Raw genomic sequence first — 19,612 nt, 5'->3', positions numbered from 1 at the left:
CCACTGCTCTCATAAAAGTGTGGGGCTTCTTTTAACTTGTCCAAGTTCTTTCTTTGTAAACGGTCTGAGCCTTTGGAAATTCTACTTTGGGAATGAGTAACAACGATTCATTGTGCGTCTTTTGGTGGGGGGAGGAAGCAGGCGTGTGCAATGTCATTAACGCACAAACCCTTTTCTTCAGGTGGAAAGATCTGCATGCAAAAGCAAAGTAGTACAGATGTGAAGATTGAAAGGGTTACTGTAAGGACAGGTTTAGCTAGTTTGCGGGTTTATATCTAATGTAGACTGGGTCTGACTCCAGTACTGTCTGAGCCTGTCCCTGATAATCCTAAATCAGATCACCCTGCATTAGATCTAAAACCAGGACTGTTTGCGGCTGTCCCTAATAATCTGGTTTCATATCTAATACAGTGTGACCTCTTGGCTACAGATTATCAGGAACAGGCTCAGACAGTGCTGGTTTTCCATCTAATGTAGGGATTTTTTTATTATTACAAAGAACAAAACAAATTTACAAACAATACAAAAGCAAAAAATGTAACAATCTAAAATATACAATTTTACATCTTATTTACACAATATACAGAAAAGAGAAATGGACATAATCCTATCAGGACTTCTCTCCCAGGACTGTATATCCCACCTCTCTCTCGCTGTCTTGCTTGCTTTGCCTGCTGCACAACCTGTTGAACTGCACAGGTTAGAGCAGGGATGCGCAAACCTTCCTACAGCGTCAAATTACACTGTGGTGCCACGTGACCCCGCGTCACCATAGCAACACATCATCCGAGTCAAGGTAAGAGATACGCGGTCCCCAGCATTTAATGTAAATGCCTTGGGTAAGAGCGTGGAGCCTCTGTAAGCGCCGCCCCCCCACCACCCCCCAAAAAATCTTGCGCTCCACAGTTTGCGCACCCCTGGGTTAGAGACACGAGAACCCTTTCTGTGGAAAGAACACTGCGGGTGATCCACAACCTGTACATAACCAGTCCATTAACACCACTGTGCCCCCACCGTAATCCTGCAAGTGCTCTCCAAACAAACCATGCACCACTTCTCTATACATTTGGCATTTTAATGTGGGCATCCGTGAGGAGGCAGCCACTCACACAGGATAATATATATATATATATATATATATACGCAGTTTTACAAACATATCAATACAAAAGCAACAAACTTAAATTAAAATATACAATTTTACATCTTATTTACACTGTATACAGAAAATATTTCCACACTTATATCTGAACCCCCGCCCATCTTCTCCCCCAGGACTTTGTATCCCACCTGCCTCTCTCCCCCTGCTTTATTTTCTTTACCTGCTCTATAACCTGTCCCACTGCACAGGTAACAGGCACAAGAACCTTTTCTGTGGAGAGAAGACTGCGGGTGAGACACAGCCTGTATTCCACAAGTGCATTGATTAACACCACTGTGCTCACACCGTAACCCTGCAAGTGATCCCTAAACACACCGTACACTATCTCACAATAGTTTTGACCCTTTAAATCTGGCCTCCGTAATGGGGCGGCCAGGCCCCCCCACATCTCCACTGCGTAGGGGCACTCCAGGAGGAGGTGCTCCATCGTCTCCAAGATCCCAGCACAGGAACCTCGGGGGCAGTTCCTATCCTGTTTTTATATGTTAAATTTGCTCTTACATAAAGACGCCCATGGAAAGTCAACCAGACGGTATCCTGAACCCCAAGAGGGATTCTCGGGTCTAATAGATTCTGTAAGGCCTCTGTCTGGTCCTCTATATCACAGTGTTTCAGATCTAATCGTGAGACACATATTCTGCTCAATACTACCCAGTACAGTTTTTTCCTGGGAACAGAAGTAATTTCCAGAGCAGCTATTTTACATCTATTTAAGAATATGTACATAATACTCATTCTGGCATATATACCCTTTTACAATAATTCGAATATGTTTTCCATCTAGCCAGTTTTTAAGGGGGGACACCCACTTCCTTAAATATATATGCCAAAACTGGTCATCTCTGTTGAGAAAATTCTGCAAATTAAAACATACAAAAATGAGAGAAAAATAATACAGGGTTCACCATTTCCAACCCGCCTTTCTCTCTCGGCAAATAAGTAATGTCTCGCTTTAACACGTTCAAACGATTTCCCCAGAGCACTTGGAAAAAAAGGCTATATAAAAGTAACAATAATTTCTGAAGGAGGAGGAAATACAAAACTTAGACAAAAATGGGTATAAAAAAAAACCTTAACTTTCTCTAAAAGAGAATTTTCACTTCTTCCACCGTTCTACCTTTACCTTACAGACGTTTAGTTTCTCCTGACAGTTGTGAACACCGCAATTCTCTTTCCCAAAATAAATCACTAAAACTTTAAAAGAGGCATTGTCTATCTGAATATCCTCAGGTAAACTAAGGGGGTTTCCACTTTTCCTAACCAGCAGGCCACAGACTTATCCTGATTCCCCAGGGAGTTGGAAACATTTGAGTATTTATTTATTTCCTGGTTAACACCTTCAAATGAGCTTATGGAGGCAACATAAATACAGGCAGTCCTCGGTTATCCGACACAATGCGTTACTCAAAATGGCGTTGTAAAGCGAAACGTTGTAAAGCGAAACACGTTTTCCCATAGGAACACTGTTTAAATGAAAGGTTCCGTTCCTGAAGGCATTTTTAACACTAAAATACACCAAATATTTTATGCAGGCAATAAGATATGCAGCACACACATACATTATATAGTGTATATACTGTATTATATATATAATAACAAATAATATATTATATAGTATAATATATTATATAGTATAATATATATATACGCTCTTATGATGCTTTGCAACGTTGTTTATGTGTATGTGTGTATATATACACATACACAACATTGCAAAGCGTCGTAAGAGCGTTGGATAAGCCATTTTGGCGTTGTAAAAATGAATATAGGTATGCATTGCACAGCGTTGGATAAGCCATTCGTTGTAAAGCGAAGCGTTGTAAAACGAGGACTGCCTGTACAAACGTCGTCTGCATACGCCTGGCACGTAACTCGCCCCTCGTGTTGGGAACCCTCACAGGGTATGGGCTTGTATGTGACTGTTCTGCTCCAGGTGTCTTAAAAAGACACTTTATGGGAAAAGATTCCCCTACACAGCCATTAATGACTGGTCTTCCATAAGCTCCTTCATATAACAAAGCCAGTTTCTCCACAAAAGTATCTGGGAAACCATATCTTTACAGCGTTTTAAAAAGATAATCATGATCCACCCTATCGAAGGCTTTGGCCTGGTCAAAATTTAACAGGTAACCTGATAGACCTCCATTCCTGCCCATCTCAAACATCTTCTCCCTGATGTTAATTAAGTTATTAGCGATGTTCCTTCCCTTAATGGCACAGGATTGGGAACTCGTTATCACCTTCTCAGCAATGTTACTCATCCGATTTATAAGGATCTTCGCTAAGATTTTATAATCATTATTTAGTAAGGCTATTGGCCGCCAACTTTTTAATTCTTTCGGATCCCCTTTCTTATATAATAAGGTCAAAAGGGATTCACGCTGAGTGAGAGAGACCTATCCCTCCCAGAGAAGCATTATATACTTTTGCCAATATTTCAGCTAAAATCTCACGGAAAACTTTATAAAATTCAGCAGTGATTCCATCTGCCCCGGGGGTTTTATTACCTGAGAGGGTCTTAATTGCATTAGACACTTCCCTTGCTGTGATTGGGGAGTCTAAGCCTATCAGGTCATCCTCAGAAACTGATGGGACGTTAATAGAAACAAGATAATTGCCCATTTCTACAGGATCAATAGTTTTTTTGCTAAAAAAAAACTCTGCATAGTATTCAGTGACAACGTTAAGCATCTCATCTTTACTAGTTACACACACACCCTGTGCATCTTTTAGGCCACATATAACCTTCTTTTTAGTTCTGGTTTTACAATTTTCAAAGGGATCTGGAGAATAAATCCCACAGCCATCAAAATCCTTCTAGTTTGTAATAACCTCATATTTTATTTAACACACCTATACTGCTCAGAAGTCACTCTTAGACCATTCTGCATTCCCGTATATAGTTGCAGCAATTTAGAGCGGAGGGACAAATATTTCTTATACCTCACCTGGTTTGTTACACCTGAGGTTCTCTTTTAAAAAAAATATTTTTTTAATGTGTTTTTTAGTGACCTCCCACCAATGCACTATATTGGGATACAGAACTTGTGTGGATACGCAGTCCTTGAAGAACTGTAGGAAACTTTCTCATACAGCCTCCTCCTGTAACATGGAGGAGTTCAGCTTCCAAACACTGCGACCTAGAATCACAGAGGAATCTAAGTGTAGGGTTATCTGTAGAATAGCATGGTCAGAATATTCTACTGGTGACAATCTGCAGCTGGCAATATTTACATTGCTCCTAACATATAACCTGTCTTCTTGTTTTTCTCTCCCCACATACATATGTGTATCCTGGAGTATTTGGGTTGTGAAATCTATAAACATCACTTAAATTAGCCTGTCTACACATTCATTTAGGAACACTATATCATATTCCAATACTTCTCTACTGCTGCCACGGTCTAGATTTGAGGTGTCACACAATTAAAATCACCCCCTAGAACGAGATATTTAGACGTAAATTCAAAAAGGTTTAACCAAACAAATCCCTTTGTTTTTTCGTTTGGTAGCCATATACCTTAATTAATCTGTGCTTGACATTCTGGAATGACACATCTAGAATAAGACATCAGCCTGGGCTCAAGTCAATCACTTTTTCACACTGGAAGTCATATCCCTTGAATAGAAACCCCACCCCATCACACAGGTCAGGGCCGTAGGACCAAAAAGATGCACCGCTTGTCCATTCCGCGGAAACTGCTGAAAAGTCCCTAAGGGACGAGTGTCTGGTTTCCTGCAGGAACAAAATGTCAAAATCCGGGTCCTTGAAGGCGTTATATGCCAGCGTTCTTCTCTTCCTGGATTTTATGGAGTTGACATTTAAAGACCCTACTCTTAGAGGGGTGAGGGCAAGATGTGTCATTCTGAGTTGTGATTGCACTCCACGTCTTCTATTTGTGATTTTTCCCCTTAATTTTCCCTTTGCCAGGCGATGACCCTCTTATGTTGGAAGGTAGCCTCATCTCCATGTCCTGTGAAGCTATAGGTTTATCACTTTTACCATCTGTCTTTTGGGTAATGGTTGTACGTACAGTATGACAGTGGATCCTGTGGATTGTTCCACCTCTCTCCTGCTGATGTTTTGAGATGGTGCCTCCTGGGAATTCTTAGTTGCTTCTGCATCTGGGACTTTGTGGGTACTCTGTTCCTCTGTTTCCTGATCTTCCACCCTATCAGCCCAGAACTTTTGTAGTGGCTGAAACATGTTTCATATCTTTAGGCGGTCAATCACTGCAGTAAGGCAACTTTTTTTAAAAAATCTTGGACAAGTTCAACTGCACGAGGGTTGTCCTTACTTGCTGACTTTGCAGCTGTGGGAATTTTCTTCCAGGACTTCCGAACCTCCCATATGGATCCTCCTGCTTCCTCACCATCAGCTGCTGCTTCTAGATGTTCTGGAGCAGGGAGAGCCTTATGGCTTTGATCTATTTTCTTTTAGAGAGGCAGTTCCATCTCATCTCTCCTGGTGCACTTGTCCCTCTTGGGAGTCTTTGTTCTGTGCGGTCTGAGAAGGGAGGGGATTACTTCTGGTGTCCTCTCTTTCTACTGTGATTGGATTGCGAATTTCCTTTAAAACCTCCTCAATCGGGCGCAAGCCCATGGAGTCCCTCCTCTCTAAAGATGGCCTCTGTGCCTCCGAGTGCAGGTCTCTATACACCTCTGTTGCAGAATGCTGCAGAACGTACTCTTGTGCTTGATTGTGTTGGGTATGGGGACAGACATTGTACCAATCCCCACTTTTTGAGCACAAGTTACACAAATTGTTGTTCTTGCATTCATTTCGGTGGTGCCCCAAATCTTTGCATAGACTGCATCTGATCTTGTTACATCCTGATGAGAAGTGTGATCTTGATCCGCACTTAAAGCAACATTTGGGCTGCCCACGGTAAAAACACCTTCCTCTTTCATTTCCAATGTATAGGAAGTTTAGTAAATATGTCAGTGTTGTCTGCACACACTAGTTTCACCTCAAACTGATATCCTCCATTCCGGTATTCCCCATTGTACAGCTTCCTTGGTCCTTTGAGTATGTCACACTGGCGCTTCAGCCAGAACTCAATGTCAGCCACTGGGATAGATTCGTGGTCAAAGATAATATTCACCATCACAGTCTTAGGCTTAGATATCGCTGTGGCCTCAAAAGACTTCCACTCAGGGCTGCTACTCACTGCTTTGTATCGCTCCCAGAATTTCTCAAGGTGGGTGGAGGTTTTAAAACTGATATCGTAGTATGGTGAATAAGGGCCATGCAGGAGGGCGTCAACATCCTCTGGGTCAAAGCGCAAAGATTTCTTTATTAGTGTATTCCCCACATAATCCAAACCTGGATCTTTCTCTCTTGGTCCCAGAAATGTCAGTCTCACCACATTCCTTCTTCTTAAAGGGTTTCTTATGGGAATAGTGGGAAAGAATCTCACACCTTTCAGTGATTTCCATGCGTTTTGCTGAATCATTGGGTTTTGCTGGTTCTGTATTTTCCTGGCAGTCTGAGCCCCCAGCAGCTGAAACCTGATCCAGACTATCAGTGCTGATTGCAGGCACCAGGTACAGCTGATTTTCCTCTCAGTGAGATTTCCCCTCTCTGGCAATCTGACTCCCCTGCAGCCTCTGTGTGTCTCCCTGCAGCCTCTGTGTGTCTCCCTGCAGCCTCTGTGTGTCTCCCTGCAGCCTCTGTGTGTCTCCCTGCAGCCTCTGTGTGTCTCCCTGCAGCCTCTGTGTGTCTCCCTGCAGCCTCTGTGTGTCTCCCTGCAGCCTCTGTGTGTCTCCCTGCAGCCTCTGTGTGTCTCCCTGCAGCCTCTGTGTGTCTCCCTGCAGCCTCTGTGTGTCTCCCTGCAGCCTCTGTGTGTCTCCCTGCAGCTTCTGTGTGTGTCTCAGCAGCCTCTGTGTGTCTCCATGCAGCTGAGAGTTGTTCCAGGTTAGCAGTGCTGGTTTCAGGTACCTGTGTAATCTGTGTATCTGTGTATCTGTCGGGGCGTTAACCCTTTCTGGCTCACAGTTTAGCTCCATTGCCTCTTCAGAGTTTATAGCAATGGGCTCTGAGTGAGAAGAAAGTTTCTCAGGGTCTCTTTCCATTGTTTCTGCCTCCGCTGCTGTCTGCAATCACCTGTGTTTGCCTCCTGACTGACTCCTGCTGCAATCCCCTCATGTAGGAGGCTATCAGCCTCAGTTTCCATGTGCTGAGGACTCTCAGCCTCAGTTTCCATGTGCTGAGGACTCTCAGCCTCTCTTCCCTTTGCACATTCAGCCTCTGCATTGGGTTTGGGCACTTTGCTATAAGGCTTGTTTGTCTGCTTGCAATCTCTTGCCGCCCGCCTCCTCTTTTCCAGCTCAGACACAGCTTCTCTCTGCAAAGGTGACCTCCTGAATGCAGAGTATCAGGGACAAGCTCACACAGTGCTGGGTTTATAGCTCATGTAAGGTGACATCCTGGCTGGAGAGTATCTGGGACAGGCTCAGACAGTCCCGGGTTTATATCTAATATAGGGTGGCCTGACTCAGATTATCAGGGACAGGTTCAGGCGGTCTTTGTTTTAGATTTACTTTGTGTGTATATTTGTTGCACACAAAAATCTAATCCTAAAAATACAAACTGGACTAATTTCAACAGTTACAACCATTTTTTTAACTATATAAATTTAAGCCACACTACCCTCGCATCCAACCATGGAGTCGCACCTCGTAAATTTTCAGCTCAGGGGACACCCACAGTTTAAAAGTGCAGATCAAGCAACATCCTACATGTGTTTTTGTTTTTTTAAATAAATCAGTTCTGTACTACGAGAAAATACTTGTTAAAAAAAAAAAAGCTACAACTCGACAGTTATGTATTACAATTTTACAAGCATTTTGTTTCTATAGCAACCATTTACAAAGTTACATCCCCTTCCTCTTCTGAAACAGGCTTTGGCATGCCCCTTTTTGAGCCCTGCCCTCTCTCTAGCAGTGCACCAATTGTATCTAGTGACTGCCTGGTCACATGATCTTCCCCACAGAACTTTGCATCTTTGGTCCTTTTCTACTGCACTGACAGCCATTTAGAGAACCCCCAAGACGAATCTTAGCTGATCGATCACAGGAGAACGGATCGATTGGCAACTTAGCTAAATTACTTATTGTGTGGATTGTATTGATGCACATAAAGGGAATATTTTTTTTTTCTTTTTAAACAGCAGCTTGGACTGCTGCTTTAAGATAATTACCCATAAAGGTACTGGCATCACTTTCTGGTTTCACGCTGGCATTCACATCTCCGCCTCACATGGGCAAAGAACCCGCAACAGACCTGGCATCCAACTATTGGCCCGCATGACACTGGAGATGTTAACTGCCATTTTGGCATCACTGGAAGAGAATGCAATGCCCGTACCTCTACACATTCGTATCTCAGGAGCTGACTCTCTTCAGATCCTTAGACACCAAGTTCCCATTATATTTATAAAAAAAAAAAAAACACGGCTTGAAATGAAACCTTTTCTTTTAGTGGAGACAGAGGAAACCTACCATACATTTCTTCCGTGCCCGACAATACTTCACACAATTAGTCGAAACTATACATGGAAACAGAAAGGCCCCAGTGCTACAGTCAATACACATGGACCAGAAATTGCTCCTGGCAAAACAAATATAATCAGCACAAAGCTAAATGAATCTGTTCATAAAGATGCAGTCACGCGAAAAGAAAGAGACAGACACAGAAGAGCTGATAGAAAGTCTGCATTATTGCTGATAGTAGATGATACCATACTGAAATCCTTTAATCCTAAACACGGATATTTCAAACTGACTAAAGCCTCCGGAGCAGTGTATTCATAATATGTCTTTTATATTCCAGATAGCAGTTTATTTACACGGGCAAATACATCTTGCATAAAGACAACAACACACTTCCTTTTTTCATATTGTCTTTGCATTCCTGGCTTTCTGAAGGAAACATTTTAGGAGTAAATGGCAAAGTACGAGAATATGCAGTCTGCTCTTTATTCATTTTTTTTTGTATTTCTCCTTAGGATTCCTGTCATAAGCGCTGAATCTAAACTATGATTTCCTAAGGAGGAAATTGCAGTCACTAATTAAATCTGTGCTGTAAAGACGGATCTGCTCTTGAATTGTAACATAAGAGGATTTTAAAAACTCTTAAGTGCTGAAGGGACCGTCAATATGTTGGTCCTCTATAGACTGATCCTTTAAGCTATTGAACATAGTCACGCTCATTAGGTCATGTTGGTCCTATGTGGGACTGACCCTTTAAACTGTCATTTGAGTCACTTAATTTAAGGGACAGACCCTTTAAACATCTTGAAAGGACATGTGAAGTCGGTAAGTTTATGCATTAACTGCATCTATGAACACCTCAGTTATTGGTCCATTGAAAGGTAGCAGAATGTACAGCAATCCTACAGTGCAACAGCCAACAGTAGACACAGCCATAGTCCTTAATATGATGAGACCCGGTTCCCCTTGCTAAAGAACATTTAAGCCCCTTTTATTTGACCGCTTCACTGCACCTCAATATACAGTGTGCGACTTCCCACTGATGGCAGAATACTGCAGGTGAATAGTGGAATTATGTGCTGCTGCGCACCATACAAACAGGCCGCAGGATGCTCACGAGAGCATGGATGGTGAATTTATAGGCTGCGTTAGAAAGCCTGTGTGCGAACACTTTAACGTGAGACAGGGACAGGTCCAGCCGGATCATTCTGTGCGACACCTTGTTATGGGACGCAGGGACAAACACTGATATTTGAAGACAAAACAGTCAAAGGCAGCAATCCACCTGAAGTCTACACAATCATAGAGATATAAATATACAAAGGACAGAGTTTCTGGACAGTTTTTTTAAATCACATTTGAGACCTACAGTACTACTCTATTGTTTGTCCTTTTTCCAGTCAACATCCTTCTTTCGCCTTTTTGTGTGCCTAGGTACCCTTTTCTATTCAGCGGTGTGGGGTTAAGGACCTCTTAGTCTCACTTAATAGGGAAAGCGTAGAATAACTAAGGGATTTGTATTTTGATCAGATCTGTATGTTTCACAAATACTTCTATTGGTGGTGGTTTATTATGTGCTTTCTTTGAGATAGATCTATATATATCCATCTGTATGAGTGTGTGTGTGTATGATCCATCTGTATGAGTGTGTGTGTATGATCCATCTGTATGAGTGTGTGTGTATGATCCATCTGTATGTGTGTGTGTATGATCGTGTATGATCGTGTGTGTATGGTCGTGTGTGTATGATCGTGTGTGTATGGTCATGTGTGTATGGTCGTGTGTGTATGATCGTATGTGTGTGAGTGTATGTGAGTGAGTGTATGTGAGTGAGTGTATGTGAGTGAGTGTATGTGAGTGAGTGTATGTGAGTGAGTGTATGTGAGTGAGTGCGTGTATGTGAGTGAGTGAATGTGAGTGAGTGAATGTGAGTGAGTGAATGTGAGTGAGTGAGTGAATGTGAGTGAGTGTGAGTGAGACTGACATATATATATAGTGTGTGTGTAATTTCTTCACCCTTATCCGACAGACAAAGATAAGCAGGGGCGTTAAACAGGGGATAGAATACTAGAGAAGCGGATTACACCATTACGTTGTTTAATATACATTTTATTTGACCTGCTATGTGGGACTGGGCCTTTAAACAGAGACCAGATGTGAGCAGAGCAGTTTTGCTGCAGAGTTTGGTGTGGTCAACACCATAATAGAAAGTTAATATTTAACAAGGCAGCTGGTTTAGTAGCAGACCTTGGACACGTACATCTGCGTTCTCTGGCCTGAATTGCAAATGAAGTCATGTCACCCTGTGGTGTGTCTGCCGCTCTCCGGGGAGGAAAGAAAAAAAAAAAAAAGAAGAAAAAAAACACTATTTAAAGCAATGTAAATCGACTTTGTTAAACAAATCTAACCGTGCCAATAGCCAATATTTGTCTTTTTGTTTCTCTGGGAATTAATTGCAATTTGCATTGCTTGGGGGCCTCTAAATGGGGAATAATTTGTCCATGGAGTTTTCTTTACCCTATGCCCACCCGGTCTTTACAAACAGCCAAGAAAGATAAGGTAGAGAGAGGGGAAATTTGCCTGTGCAAACTGTTGAACACAGTGACACAAACAGTCAGATGAAACCACAACCCTCCCAAGTTTCAGCTCACTGTGTTTGCAAACCAACTAACTATGTAAGAATATTTATTAGGTGTCAGATTTGGACCCCAGAATCAGGTCACTGCCATTAATACACTTTGCTGCTTTAAGGTTTTAGTCCCCCTACAACCAACCGCCATTTTGCATAGCAAAGCTGAACAGCACAATTTGCAGCCCTGGGAGCCCCCCTCCCAGTCACAGAGAAAATTAGTTTTAATTACTTGTGTCCTTCACGGATATTCAAAAAGCGCCGCCACGGTCAGCCAATAGAAAGTCACATGATCACCCTGATGACGCTGCCGTTTCCTACGGCCTGTGGGACCTGGGCTGATTTGGTGGCCATTTTGATGAATGCGAAAACACTAGAAACTAAACAGTAAGTATCCCAGGACCAGGGTGTCCCCGGACATTAGTAGCAACTCAGCTACAGAATATATTTACTGTTTGATTATCGTGATCAAATACGTTTGTGCAGTGGCACACGAGACGCCTTCCAGGGTCGAAAAAAGTAAATCAATGGACGAGGTGTGGGGTCCCAGCACTCAAAGAAATAAACAATTGGAGGCAAAAAATATATATTGTATTTGCAAATTCACAAGTAATTGGTACAATTTACAGAGATCCAGTCACACACGCACGCACAAGTTTGTGAAGGGGACAAATGTCTCCAAAGTGTCAGATCAGAAATTGCTAGGATCGCCACATGGGCACAAAAAAAAAAATCTTTTAACAATCTTTTTATAACAAATAAAATCTGGTGCCTGGTAACATCAAGTATATGGAATCTGACCATACATGAATGTCCAGTCTGGATGATCCCTGAATCCTCAGATGAACCACAGGAACAGTCTCACAACATATGAAAAATAAACAAAGGAAATATAGTGTGTAACTGTTACAAACTGTAGGCAGCCATAGACAATACCAACACTGACAAACTGACAATACAATATACAACACCTAATGATAAGCTGAAAAACGTAATTAGAATAATAAAATTAGAAAGACATGTGTCTAGATCACAGGGACACTTGGGTTGGTCCTCCAATGAGAAAAATTGAAATCCTACTTACGACAAGTAGGATTTCACAGAGCATTTGGGATAGTCTCTATCCGAAGTAGCTGGCAATCGATGGCTGTAAAGGTAGTCCCTCCAGGGTACTCGCACCAACACGACTATATATGAGATCCGGTACCTCCCGCGTTGTCCTCGACCTGCTGCGGTAGTTGAAAGAGTCCCTCCAGGGCACACCGACATCATCCATACTGGATGTTCAGTGCTCAAGCGCTCTCCTCGCGGTCCGCAGCGGATGTGTGCGCAATGCAGGAAGTAATGGGAAAGCTCTGATTTGCTCGATCGCCTGTCCCAGGATCAACTGTGGTGAATGCCTTCACCTCTGACCCTACGCGTTTCATGAAACGTCACTTCCTCAGGGGTTGTGACTAATCTTGTGTCACATTAGAGCAAATACTACACACTGTTTAAACGGTTCACTCCACTGGGGAGACACCCGTAGGACTCGGTTTGACTTTGTACAAGTGACTGACTTTGTGCCATACGAGTAGTAGGCCCAAAACCTCCTCCAGATTATCTTGCCGAAAAATTATCTTTTGTTAGCTTTGTTTTCTGAAAGCAAGATTTTTGCCAAAACGCTTTGCTTATTTGCCAGAGATGATCCTGGGGATTTCTAACCTGACACACTGGAGATATTTGTCCCCTTCACAAACTTCCCAGCACGTTTGTGTGAATGGATCTCTGCAAATTGTACCAATTTCTTGTGAAAATCACAAATATAATATTTTTTTTGCCTACAATTGTTCTTTCATTGAGTGAGTGCTGGGACCCCACACCTTTTCCACCAACTTAGCTTAGAACCAACCGGTTAAACTATACAGGCATACCCCGCATTAACATACGCAATGGGACCGGAGCATGTATGTAAAGCGAAAATGTACTTAAAGTGAAGCACAACCTGTTTTCCACTTATCGATGCATGTACTGTACTGCAATCGTCATATACGTGCATAACTGATGTAAATAACAAATTTGTAACATGCTCTATAGTCTCCCGCTTGCGCACAGCTTTGGTACAGGTAGGGAGCCGGTATTGCTGTTCAGGACGTGCTGACAGGCGCATGCGTGAGCTGCCGTTTGCCTATTGGGCGACATGTACTTACTCGCGAGTGTACTTAAAGTGAGTGTCCTTAAAGCGGGGTATGCCTGTATATATTTAAAAAAAATACCAAAAAAATGAGTTTGTCATTTTACATTTTATAAACGTTTAAGGTTTCGATGAGGAAAACATCTTGAGTTATTACATTCTTCCGATTCATTTTTTTTTTTTTTTTTTATTACAACTGTTACTTAACCCTGGAGTCTAAAGGCCAAATTTCACCAGGAGAACGTGTACATTTCCCACTGAAAGTGGAAACTCAAGGAACTGCAAATTGTTCAAGGCCCTAAAGACTGACAAAAAAAAACCTGCCTCTGATTATTCTTCCAAATTACAATATCCCTTTTAGTGTGGTGTACTGTATGTAGTGTATTGCTATTTCACTCACAAAGAGGTTTCAGTGGCCTATGAATTTACCACCACTATTATGTCCCCTAATGTTACAGACGTATCATCACCGCGACGTAGAGTTTCAAAAGCCAACCTGTTTGGTAGGCTCCAGTCTCAGACCAGGTCTGTGAAAGGTATTTAAAGTGGAATTGCTGGGGTGTCGATAACCTCACACTGCAGTGTTACTGTCTCCAGTGAGCAACTAATGTCTGGGAAAGCGGGATTCTATGGTACATGAGAAACGGCCGGCAATGTCGTTTGCATAGGATTCTTTTATTGTATGTCTTTGCAGTGGCAGAAGGCGTACCTTGGTGGTAATTGACTTTGAATTGAGTGAACCTGGTTTGAATCACAGTATCTGCTCTCCTTATGACATTAGGCAAGTCACTTGATCTCCCATATTAGGCCTCGGTCCCGCTGCGCTCGTTGGCGCGGGCGGCCACACGCGAGTTCCCCACCAGGAGGGGAATCCTCCCGAGCCAGTCCTGGTCCCCCATGGCGGCACAGCGTACTACACGCTGTGTGGCGTCAGCCGCTATGGGACACAAGAAAATGGTGATCCCTAGCGTTGACGCGTCACGTGGTGTGGCTGTGAGCCAATGGGGAGGGGAGGCTTCGGGAGGAGGAGAGGCTTCGGGGAGCGGGGAGGAGTGTGGAGTGAAAGCAGCGTGCCTGTCTGTGTGTGTGTATGTGTGTGCCTGAGTGCGTGAGTGCCTGCCTCTGTCTGTGTGTGTGTTTGTGTATGTGTGTATGTGTGTGCCTGTGTGTGTGTGTATATGAGTTGCTTACCATCAGCAGCTCCAGCCCGAGTCCGTGGAGGGAGGGGGGGGAGAGTAGCGGGTCCCTCCGCTCAAGCCACGCCCCCCCCTCCCTGTCAAACCTCCCACTCCCGCCCACCTCCCGCTCCGGCTCCCTACAGACCGCATATCGCGGTCTGTGTATGTCAGCGCACCGCCTGTCTGCAGTGCGGGCGCGCTGACTCTGGGAGCGGGGCCTTAGCCTTAGAGGGCACTTTTCAGGATAGGGGCTGCAATAATGGCTAGTAAGCTATAGGTGACAGTGTGCTCATTTGTTTTTTTACTACACAGAACCCTTGTCTGCTGCTTAACAACGGTGTGTGGATGTGACAATGAAGCACGTTTGGGGACCTGTGTGAGACATACAGATAAAACGCACAAGTTCTCTATATTAGCTATGGAGTAAGGTGTGTCACTTTTCTGGTTAACAAACACACAGGCCCATGTTTACTAAGCAATTCTATTCTATAAGACATCTTACAGCAACAAAAACCACTTTGTGGCCAAGACATGTGAAACAGTTGTAAGGTGTCACATAGAATAGCGTGGCTTAGTAAATATAGCCCATAATCTGCTGTCAGAGCACATAATGAAGATTAAAGACCAGTTTCCACTGCTCAGTGCCCTAACAAAAGGCATTAGAACTGTAGAACACAAGGGAAAACCAAGACGGAGAAAACATCTTATATACCAAGTACAAAAACAAATGCACAGCTACTTAACCCTTGTAATACTGAAGGGGTAAAAAAGGGTATTACAAACGGCAGATGTGGACATTACTTTATACATAACTGCATGGATTTAACCAATTTATCAGGGTCACAGCAACCATAAACGCAAAATATCACAGGCGTCAAATCCTAGCAGCATAACAGTATGTGTATATATGTATATGTATATATATATATATATACACAGTGGTCGACAAATCACCAAAAAATCTACTCGCCGAACAAAAAAAATCTACTCGCCACCTAGTACCACTTGTGTGCTGCTTGGGCCAATAGGAGCTCGCCACGATGTTAAATCCACTCGCCCGGGGCGTGCAAATGTATAGGTTTGTCGAACACTGTATGTATGTATGTATGTATGTATGTATGTATCTTATACTATATTAGTGAAAGCACTGTATGCCTGCCTGCCTGCATGCATGCATGCCAGCCTGCCTGCCTGCTGGATGTCCGGTGTCCCTAGGGGAAATCTCATTGGTCCCTTGGGCCGCCCCCGCACACCTCTCATTGGCCTGAGGCGGAGTGACGGCCCAAAGGACACACAGGGACACACAGGGACACAAACACACACACAGGGACACACACAGGGACACACACAGGGACACACACAGGGACACACACACACACACACACACACGGACACGGACACACACACGGACACACACAAAGGGACACACACAAAGGGACACACACAAAGGGACACACAGGGACACACACACACACACACAGTAGGGGGGGGTGTACATTAGCAGCATGTATAACCCGGGGGGGGGGGGGCCTCACATACCCACCGGTCCCGGAGCCTCCGCCTCTTCCTCCCCGAAATCAGCCTCCACACCCGCGCGCACCTCCTCCTCTCCCCGTGTCTCCCGCGCTTTCAAACCCCCCCCCCCCCGGCGCCGCTACAGTCAGCGGAGGAGCGAGTGCCCGGGACACAGCGGGGGAGCGGCCACAACAAGCTGCCTCCCGCCTCAGTTCCACGTGGGAGCGGCCGGACGGGTGAGTGAGCGGCCTTCACCCACCCCTCACCCCCCTTCAAATCACCTCCCCTCCACCCCCCCCCCCCCGGCGCCGATACAGTCAGCGGAGCGAGCGAGCGCCCGGGACACAGCTGCCTCCCGCCTCAGATCCACGTGGGAGCGGCCGGACGGGTGAGGGAGCTGCCGGACGGGTGAGTGAGCGGCCGGACGGGTGAGGGAGCGGCCTTCACCTCCCCTCACCTCCCTTCACCTCCCCTCACCTCCCCTCACCTCCCCTCACCTCACCTCCCTCCACTTCACTTTCACCCCCCCTTCACCTCCCCTCCACCTCCCCTTCACCCCCCCCACCTCCCCTTCACCCCCCCCACCTCCCCTTCACCCCCCCCCACCTCCCCTTCACCCCCCCCCACCTCCCCTTCACCCCCCCACCTCCCCTTCACCCCCCCCACCCCCCCTTCACCTCCCCTCCACCCCCCCCTTCACCTCCCCTCCACCCCCCCCTTCACCTCCCCTCCACCCCCCCCCTTCACCTCCCCTCCACCCCCCCCACCTCCCCTCCACCCCCCCCTTCACCTCCCCTCCACCTCCCCCTTCACCTCCCCTTCACCTCCCCTCCACCCTTCACCTCCCCTCCACCCCCCCCTTCACCTCCCCTCCACCCTCCCCTCCACCCCCACCCTTCACCTCCCCTCCACCCCCACCTTCACCCCCCCTTCACCTTCCCTTCACTCCCCCCTTACAACCTCCCACCACCTCCTCACCACCTCCACCCCCCTTCCCACACACAGGTATACAATACACATAATGTATACACACACACACACATGTATACACACACATGTATACACACACATGTATACACACACACACACACACACGTATACACACACACACACACATGTATACACACACACACATGTATACACACACACACATGTATACACACACACACATGTATACACACACACACACATGTATACACACACACACACACATGTATACACACACACACATGTATATACACACACACACACGTGTATACACACACACACACGTGTATACACACACACACACGTGTATACACACACACACACACGTGTATACACACACACACACATGTGTATACACACATACACACACACACACACATGTGTATACACACACACACACACACACACACATGTGTATACACACATACACACACACACACACATGTGTATACACACACACACACGTGTATACACACACACACATGTGTATACACACACACACATGTGTATACACACACATGTGTACACACACACACATGTGTACACACACACACACGTGTATACACACACACACACATGTATACACACACACACACACATGTGTATACACACACACACACACGTGTATACACACACACATGTGTATACACACACACACATGTGTATACACACACACATGTGTACACACACACACATGTGTACACACACACACACGTGTATACACACACACACACATGTATACACACACACACACACATGTGTATACACACACACACACGTGTATACACACACACATGTGTATACACACACACACATGTGTATACACACACACATGTGTACACACACACACATGTGTACACACACACATGTGTACACACACATGTGTACACACACACATGTGTACACACACACACATGTGTACACACACACACACACACACACGTGTATACACACACACACACACATGTATACACACACACACACATGTATACACACATACACACATGTATACACACACACACACGTATACACACACACACACACACACATGTGTATACACACACAAACATGTGTACACACACACACAAATGTACACACACACACACACACACACACACACTTATACACACACTTAAACACACACTTAAACAATGTATACACACAAACATGTATACACACACACAAACATGTATACACATGTGTATACACACACACGTATACACACACACAATATATACATACACACAATGTATACATACACACAATGTATACACACACACGTGTATACACACACACGTGTATACACACACACACGTGTATACACACACACGTGTATACACACACACACACACGTGTATACACACACACACGTGTATACACACGTGTATACACACACATACGTGTATACACACACACGTGTATACACATACACACACACGTGTATACACACACATACACATACACACACACACACATGTATACACACACACATACAATGTATACACACAAACATGTATACACACACACACCCCAGCACCACCACATCAGCACACAGCACACTGGCATTCTCGGCTCCCGACCATTCCCAGCCCCCATCAACACCATCAGCACCCACACATCGCCACCTTTGCACCTCCCCCATCGGCACACCCACATCCGCACCCCCACATCAGCACCAAACCCTCCCAAATCAGCACACCAATACAATCACCATCAGTACAGCCACAGCAGCACTACCACCGCACATGGGCCGCGTGGACCACTCCCCACCCAAATGCCACACCCACACCACAAACATCCCGGGCAACGCCGGGGCTCTCAGCTAGTGTGTGTATATATATATATATATATATATATATATATATATATATATATAACACGCAGCTTTTTGTGTGATCATGCGCGTGCGGTCCAGTGTGTTCCATGCTCGAGCAAGTCTGTATGTATCTGTGTGTTAATGACTCATCTACCAAATACGCCAGGATTTGGCAGAAGTCATGTTAGAAAGATGCTTTAGGGTCTATTACACAGCAGTAACAACACATTTTCTTTCATGAGTTTTGCTATGTTTCCATTGCTCCCTCACCTGCTCTTCCACCAACTCCTTTCCACCTCTAAACCATGAGGACTTCACTAGTACCGGAGGTGATACACAAATGGGTTAATTCTTCAGATAGTTTGCATCCAAGTGAACAGTTTAGCTGTGTTTCCTCAACCTTCCCCGCCCCCCACCCTCAGAACCCAGCTAGTGAGATGCTCCAATTTGCTAGGGCATCATCTTATCCATTGTCACTTTTATATTTAAATACAACTGGATAGAAACGTCAAATAGGTATCCATTTACAGTTACAGTGTTGTATTTTTAAAGAACAGAAAATCTAAATATTACAATGTAAATGTTTTATCAGCAATACATTCATAAAACATTGCAGCTTTTGGGTGTTCACTTCACAGAGCACCTTTAAGATTAATCT

At 44.7% G+C, this 19,612-nt stretch overlaps 1 protein-coding gene across 1 annotated transcript in view; it reads right to left on the bottom strand.

Annotated features, from left to right (window-relative positions):
• The window catches only part of LOC142486442 (signal-induced proliferation-associated 1-like protein 3), a gene marked incomplete at its 3' end in the record, with an annotated part of 116,512 nt that overhangs the window by 63,640 nt on the left and 33,260 nt on the right, over nucleotides 1-19,612 (bottom strand).

Source organism: Ascaphus truei, unplaced genomic scaffold (genome assembly GCF_040206685.1).
Source record: "Ascaphus truei isolate aAscTru1 unplaced genomic scaffold, aAscTru1.hap1 HAP1_SCAFFOLD_869, whole genome shotgun sequence".
Lineage (NCBI taxonomy): Eukaryota > Metazoa > Chordata > Amphibia > Anura > Ascaphidae > Ascaphus > Ascaphus truei.
The sequence above is the reverse complement of the archived record's forward strand: the minus strand, read 5'-3'. Positions and strand labels throughout refer to the sequence as shown.